Consider the following 8,818-nt stretch of genomic DNA (forward strand, 5'->3'; position numbering starts at 1 on the left):
GTCGCCTGAGAGAATGCATGTGGCTCGGAGACTCGGTATGTCGTCCTGGAGAATGCACGTGGCTCGGTGACAGAGTTTGGCATCTAAAAGGACACGTGGGCTCGGTGAATTGATGCATCACTTTGGTGAGATAGCACCTAAGAGAATGCACGTGGGCCCGGGCATCGTAAAAAGGGCACGTGGGCTCGGTGAATTGATGCATCACTTTGGTGAGATAGCACCTAAGAGAATGCCCGTGGGCCCGGGCATCGTAAAAAGGGCACGTGGGCTCGGTGAATTGATGCATCACTTTGGTGAGATAGCACCTAAGAGAATGCACGTGGGCCCAAGCATCTAAAAGGGCACGTGGGCTTGGTGACTTGATGTATCACTTTGGCGAAGAGGTCGCCTGAGAGAATGCACGTGGGCCCGAGGTTCGAGGCACGTGGACTCGGAGACTTGGAATGTCGTCCTAGAGAATGCACGTGGCCTCGCTTTTAGATACTCCTCCGTGGAGAGTGAATTGTATGACATGTAATCGACTGGTTCGATTTGTTTTGAGTAAATGGGTGCCTATGTTAAATCGTACTGACTTGCAGGTGGGATCAGAGGCCAAGGTAAGTCCTCTGCCCTGTGCGTGTTTAGGCAGCCTTTAGTATATTGGTTTACTAATCGGGCTTAGTGGGGTAGAACTCGCTGAGACGTAGTCTCATCCCAGTTTGGGGAAACCATTTCAGGACCCCGCTGAAGAGCTGAGGAGGAGGAATCCAAGAAGGAGAACTCGGAGGTGAGATCTGAAGAAAAGGATTTTTGGAAGAAGAAGACAATTCTGAGAGGGGCCTTGAGTATGGCCCAGTTCGTCTAAGTTTCTGTCTTCTTTTGAGATCTTCATTTTGATGTGAATAGAGTTTAGAATAAAAAGTTGTGAAGTGTTCTGGTTTGTGGTTTGTATAAAAGTTTGGTTATAAATTTCAATATGAAAAATATGGCCCTGCTTTTCTATCCCATCGTTTTATTGTCTGGGGATTTTAACTGCTTCCGCATGTGCTTAATAAAAGAAAGGGTCGGCGATACATTGTCCTGGGATATCGCATTATAAAATCGACCAAGGGAGAAGGATATGTGCATGCCCGAGGATCGGGGCGTGACATGCATGGTTGCAAGGTAAGTTTTGCTTGGATGCATGAATGATATGTACTCTACTATCATGGCGTGATTGTTCTGTTTGATGCATTGAGTAGTTTAATGGATCTTTTACCTGCTGAGTGGTTGTACTCACCCCTTTGGGGACTAACATTTCAGATTAGAAAGATGCCTCTCCCTCCGGTCACGCTGGGTACCTTTTACGGCCTTCCATCTGACATGGAGGTCGATTGTATGGAGCTTGATTGTGTCACTATCCCTGGTCTGACGTTTATACGAGTTCGTGTGCTGGTGATGTATGATGTGGGCCTAATTAGGGGCCCGGTCATCCAGGAGTTGTTGTCGGTTCACGTCCGCCGTGACGGAGTGATGCGGGGGATGTTGTCGCCGCCACCACCCGATGCACCGGGATGGGTGTGATGGCTCGCGTGAGGAGTGGGAGCTGACACCTTTTGGAGATAGCTGACACTTGTAGATGGAGGATTACACGTGACCGATACAGGGGGTCGAGATCTCTCTTTTGAACTGTGGCCAAGTTTAGCTAAAAGTCTTGGCTTTTCTTTTTGGTTGTACCGACCCGTGAAGTCCATCATGAAAATATAAATAAAAAGTGGCTCGGCTTTATCTTTCCTTATGGTGAGTAGTTGGTGTGCATTGCATTATGGTTATTGGAGGGAGAAATTGTGAGACTTGTTTATGCTTTCGCTAATAAGCTACGCTGGGACCATTTTCAAAAAAAAAAAATGCCTATGAACTAGGGTTCTTCTTTAACCCCGAAACAAAGATATGTAACTGATATTCATTAGGTGGAGCGATAGGTACCTGTGGCGACCTTAGTTGTTTGGGGGTGCCACATATCCCCAGAGAAATAAGGTTTTTCTTGAGTTCTAGTACATGCCTTACATCTATTAATGTGCGCACCACCCCATCGTGCATCCGAATTCGAATTGTCCCTATCCCCATAGCCTTATAGATTGCATTACTCCCCAAAAGAACTCTACCACCATCTATAGTCTAGTAAGTAGTAAACTAGTTTTTATGAGGCGTCATATGATAAGAACACCTCGAATCTAACACCCATTCGTTTTCTAACGAAGTAGTAGTCACACATAAAACAACTTCGGCATCACTATTGCTCCCCTCGGTAACATTTGCTGCACTACTTATGGCATTCTGCCTATCAGCTTTATTTCTCCGCTTTGGACAATCTATCCTAATGTGCCCATCCTCGTGACACTTAAAGCACTTCACACATCCCTTGGACTTTCTATGGCATGATTTCGATTTGCTTTTACCTCTGTTGCTACTAGGCTCTTAATATTGTTCTCTACCCCAAATCGTCAATGCTTGCACTACTCTTTGCGCTAGACTGTCATCACGCAACTTTCTCTGTCACTCCTTAAAGAATAAGGCGGACTTTACCTCTTCTGAGGTAATTGTAGTACGCCTCTGTAATAGTGAGTTAGTAAAAGTGCTCCCATGACTCCGGTAAAGAGGCTAACAACATCATGCCATGTTCTTTATCATCAGGTATCTTACCGACGTTCGTCAGATCCATCATGAATTTATTAAATTCATCTAGGTGGGTTCTGATAGATGTACCTTCAGTACATCTAAATTGAAACATCTTCTTCAACATGTACAAGCGATTACTCAAATATTTCTTCACATAGAGTGCTTGAAGTTTTGCCCATAAAGTTATGGCATCCTTCTCCTCAGCAACCTCTATTAAAACCTGTTCTGACAAATTTAACAGGATTGTGCTCTTTGCTCTTTCCATTAGCTCTACCCTCTCTGAGGCTTTCATTGTAATAGGCAACTCATTTTCACCATCCAGTGCCTTGGCCAAACCTTGGGTTGTCAGTAATGCTCGCATCTTGATGCTCCATAATACAAAGTTGTTACTCTCGTTAAACTTCTCGATTTCGGGTTTCCTCTCAGACATAATTGCAATGACATAATTTTTAAATAATAATCAGACAAGTAAAAAGATCCAAATCACAATCAAGAAATCTGATCCCAAGCTCTGATACCAATTGTTGGAATATAATACGCGGAAACGACAAAATCTTGCAATTACGTCAACACGAAATCACTAGAGAAATAAACAAGAAATAATAAGAATACCAGAAATTTACGTGGTTCAATCCGAGTATCAATACCTACATCCACAAGGAAAGCCAGTAGCAAATAATATACTATAATTAAAGAATCAGAGTTTACAATCACTCACATGCTTGAGTGTTTCCCAACCTATACTTAATCCCAAACCCAAAGTGTTTATAAATAAACAATTCACTTAGACATAAACTCATTGCACAATATTACCACGAGTTTAGGACCACTGAATGGACCTAGACATAGAACCAGGGAGGATCAAGTCAGTTATCTACAGGTATGCCTTCCCACAGTGGGCGAACAACTTCAGTTAAAGCCCTTCAGGGATAGCCTTTTAGCATAAAACCACTAAGCCTTTTAGTTCAGAGCCTAGAGACACCCAGATAGAACCGGGATGGCAACATTTCTAAATTATCCGAGCTGCATTTCTCAGAGGATCCTACCAGGCTGGAGAAGAAAGATGAGCTTTAGAAAGCCATAGAGAACTTTACAAAACACTCACTTTAGTCAAGGGACTCTGCCCAACACAATACATCATCCTCGCCTTTTATAGGCAATAAGAGATCACAACCCAACAAGGACCAAGCTCACGGGTCTAGAAACAAACAAAGGCTTCCGAAAATCTCGGTAGGGAATTATTCGCTCGGTATGAACAGTGACAGTGAATAGTGACTTCCCTAGCCTATTGCTACAGTAAAAAGTGAATAGTAACTTGCTGCAGTAAACTTGTACGGACATTAATCTTGTTCAGCGGTCTCGTTCGTCATGAGCAATGTAGTCATAGTCTGAATCATCTGCGCTGTGTACTATTGCTAGACAATGTTCATCATATTTTTGTTCAAGTGCTTCAAGGTCTTCTGGTGCGAGGATCTGGTTCAATTGGTGTGTTGTGGATGTGAATGCTTCCTCATGAGCCCAGTGGAATGCTTCTTCCTGAGCCCAGTCTGTATTGTCATCATCTGTGGTGCTGGAAGGAATGCTTGGCTATGGCCAATTGGATGATTGTGCATAAAAAGATGTGTACATGCCTTGAGGTAAGGACAAAAGTCCTTGATCATAAGGGTCTTGGGAAAGAGGACCTCCCCATTTAACATAGGGGTCTTGAGACGACTGCGCAATGTCACCAGTGTCTGCCATTTCATGCTCATGTGATGATCCGGCTTGTCTAAATTCTTCAAGTGCTTCTTTGGCTTTTGATGCTAGATCATAATGATCCCATGCAGTGGGTACATTATAATTCCATGCATTTGGAGGAATGGTTTTATTTCTTGGCATAGGATTCTCTGGAGTTCTCGATACTGGTTCTCACAGCAACCAATAGGTCCTGGATAAGATTTGTGAACTCGAGCCTCTATACTATGTGGAACATGTCTATAGGATGAGGTACCTATGCTCAGGGGAGCATTGATGATGTTACCATTATTAGTGAGAAAAGCCCACGATCTTCGAAAAAATAGAATGGTATGGACTTCAGAGTTTGGCCGTGTAGTTCTCAATTCCTTTTCTAAAAGCCATTTCCAGTGAGTTGGAGGATAAAACCAATTAAGGAAATCTAAAAGATTTTTGTCACTCTCATTTTAAATCTTACCTCTTCCAAGTCCAAATATCCTGGTGAGGTTGGCAATGAACCTTCTGGTTGGAATTTCAATAGCTATTAAGTACTTATTGGTTACGTACCATAATAGCCATCGAAGCTGATCAGGGAAATCTTCTTTCTTCCATATCAAAGGATGTATGAACGGATAATTTGCATTTAATCCAAAAGGATAAAGAATCGAACCTCCATTCAGTCGGAACAATTCTGTGTGGCTTTGTCACATGAGTTTATACAGATTTCAGTAAGACTGTCTTTCTGGATTTGCTCGATGATCTCCAGGGGGTATCGCCAGCTTTGCCAATCTTTGACTTTCTTAATCTTATACTTCTCATTGCTATAAGCAGTATTGAAAGCATGCCTCATGATATACATATTGATTTTAGCTGGTGCTTTTGGTCTTGACAAGAAATCAACAAGTACATTCTTTTTCCCAGCAATGTGTTTTGTTTCAAAAAAATATTTTGAAAACCATTCAGCCCAACGAAGCAGTTGAGGATTTAGGATCTGTTTTTGTTTGAATTTGGTCATTTGAGGGAAAGATGCCATATCCAATTCTCCTAAGAAGTGATGGCCAATGGGATAGATTTCAAACTTTTGTATCCCATTTTTCACCGCCATGATTTCTTTGAAAGTGGAATGATAATGCATTTCTGCTTGAGAAAATTTTCCACTTTTGTAAGCACACGAATGCCTCTTACAATCAATTTCTTCAAAAAAGATGGCGACCCAATATTTGTCATTGGCATCAGTCTGGAGAATTCTCTTTCCTGTTGATAGGATTTGTAATGGAGAAAGAGTCTGCATAATCTCCTTGAGTTCAGCAACTGCATTAGTCTGCAATTTTTCCCAAGGTGGGGGGTTCTTTTTTAGCATTGCCTGTAATGGGATCGGTAGTTGTGCAATATTCTGAACAAAATCTCTGAGATAATTAATTATCCTCATAAATTGTTGAACTTGCTTTGTGGTGAAGTTTTCTTTAGAAAATTTCAACAATTCCTGAGCAATATGTGGCTCTGGATAATATATACCTTTGTTAAGATGCATACCAAGGAATTCAAATTATGTCTGGGCAATGTTCATCATTCTTTCAGAAAGCATGATCCCATGCTTCTTCACAATCTCTGCAAACTGTTCGAGAAGTTCGCAGTGTGACTGCTCATCAGGACTGTAGAGCAGGATACCATCAATGTAAATTGTTGCACTTGAGAGGATTGGCTGGAAGATCCGACACATAGCCTTTTTGAAGAGAGATGGTGCGATTTTTAGGCAAAAAGGAAGAACTTTCTATTGAAAGTGTTGGTTTGGGATATAGAACCCTGTCTTGGGTCTATCTTCAAGATGAATGCCCAATTGTCAAAATCTAGCTTTGAGATCAAATTTGGAATAGATTTGGGCTTTGGATAATCCAGTAAAAAAGGAATTTCTAGAAGGTAAAGGGAATTTGTCATCTTGGAGGAAATCTTCCCTCGGTTTTGCTCAGCGCGTTTGTTGACATAAAAGGCTTCACAAGCCCATTGAGAATGTGAGACCTCAATAAGGCTTTGTTGCAGCAATTGAGCATTCCCTTTAAGTCAAAACCAGATGTTACGGATTCATTTCTATATAACTCGCCTCGGTTGGATTAATATTTTCATTCTTTTTTAAAGGAAGGTGAACAAAAAAGTCAGGTTTGTCCATAAAGGATGAGAACATTTTGTGCAAACTCTGAATGAGATTTGAACAAGATTCCAACAACTTCTGCATGATCGGGTCTAACAGGCTCATTTGAATAGAAAAAAGTCTCTGAATATTGACAAATTCAGAAAATTGGTTTTTATACTTAAGACCTTTTCCAGGAATGATGCGAAGTTAAGAAATCTGAGTCATACTGTCCAAACCGATGATCAGATCTTTGTTGGGAAGACTAGAGCTAAAGATTTTTGTGCTTATGGAACACTATGGAAAGAACTGGATAGTTATAGGAGTGGTTCTCACATTTGTAGAGAATATATCTCTTGAAGCAGAGTTGAAATATCAGACACAAGGAATCCAATATTCTTCAGAAATGACTTTAGTATCTAGAATTGAAGAAGCAGCTCCAGTATCAATGAGAGCAATGACAGTGATTGGCTTGGCAAACTTTGAAGTGAATATTTTTACAGGAAAACGAGGACAATGAGTTTGGCTTGAAAATATGTCAGTGCTTTCTTCTGTAGGGGTCAAAGATATATGGAAAATATCTTCAGGATTCGAATTTGAATCAGTTTCACTGGGAGTTTGGCAACACGGGATGACACAAAGGGTTTGTTTACATGGTTCTTCATCAGCAAAAAATAAAGATTCAATATCATTATTTTCAAGAGAAATACCAGTTTCATTCTCTATATGATATATCAAATGATTCTAACCTTTTTTTTTCCCTTGAGGACAGTTTTTGGCAAAATGTCCATTTTTGTTGCAGATGAAGCATCAGTTTCACTTTTTATGGCCTGAGCGATCTTTCCTTTTGCGTAGGTATCTCCGATTCTTCTTTCTTCAGAAGTGCTTAGAGCCATGCCTGGATTTGTTTATTCAGAGCTTTTTGAAGTGTTTCTTCTTTCGGGAGGATTTTCCAAAGAACTGTCACAGTCTTTTTTGGAGCATTAAATCTTTAGCCTTTGGCGAGAATAGGATGCATCAAGTTCTTTGTTGTCGTTGACATAAGTTTGGATCATTTGGCGTTTGATACACAATTCTTCAAGGCACAAAAGAATTTCTTGTTGGATTTCTCACAATGGAACATCCTAGATTCTTCTTTGTTTAGACAGAAAGGTTCTCTCAACTGTTTGAGATAATTCCTTGGGGATTGAGGTTAAGAAAACATGCTTCAAATTTGCATCAGCTCCGATTTGATAAAAGAGCTTAAGCATTTCTCAATAATATTTATAAAGATGTTTTTTCTTGATAATGCTTAAGCTCTTTTATCAAATCGGAGCTGATGCAAATTTGAAGCATGTTTTCTTGACCTCAATCCCTAAGGAATTATCTCAAACAGTTGAGAGAACCTTTCTGTCTAAACAAAGAAGAATCCAAGATGTTCCATTGGGAGAAATCCAACAAGAAATTTTATTTGTGCCTTGAAGAATTGTGTATCAAATGCAAAATGATCCAGAGTTATGTCAATGACAACAGAGAACTTGATGTAGCCTATTCTCGCCAAAGGCTAAAGATTAAATGCTCCAAAAAAGACTGTGACGGTTCTTGTGAAAAATCCTCCTGAAAGAAGAAACACTTCAAAAAGCTCTGGATAAACAAATCCAAGCATGGCTCTAAGCACTTCTGAAGAAAGAATAAATGGAGATACCTACGCAAAAGGAAAGATCGCTCAGGCCATAAAAAGTCAAACCAATGCTTCATCTGCAACAAAAATGGACATTTTGCCATAAACTGTCCTCAATAGAAAAAAGGTTAGAATCATTTAATACATCATATAGAGAATGAAATTGGTATTTCTCTTGAAAATGATGATATCGAATCTTTATTTTTTGCTAATGAAGAACCATGTGAACAAACCCTTCGTGTCATCCCATGTTACCAAACTCCTAGTGAAACTGATTCAGATTCGGATCCTGAATATATTTTCCATATATCTTTGACCCCCTGCAGAAGAAAGCACTGACATATTTTCAAGCCAAACTCATTGTCCTCATTTTCCTGTAAAAATATTCACTTCAGAGTTTGCCAAGCCAATCACTATCATTGCTCTCATTGATACTGGAGCTGCTTCTTCAATTCTAGATACTAAAGTCCTGTCTGAAGGATATTGGACTCTTTGTGTCCGATATTTCAACTCTGCTTCAAGAGATACATTCTCTACAAATGTGAGAACCACTCCTATAATTGTCTAGTTCTTTCCATTGTATTCCATAACCACAAAAATCTTTAGCTTTAGTATTCCCAACAAAGATCTGATCATCGGTTTGGACATTATGACTCAGATTTCTCAACATCGCATCATTCCTG

This window comes from Eucalyptus grandis, chromosome 11, assembly GCF_016545825.1.
Source record: "Eucalyptus grandis isolate ANBG69807.140 chromosome 11, ASM1654582v1, whole genome shotgun sequence".
In the NCBI taxonomy this organism is placed as follows: Eukaryota; Viridiplantae; Streptophyta; class Magnoliopsida; order Myrtales; family Myrtaceae; genus Eucalyptus; species Eucalyptus grandis.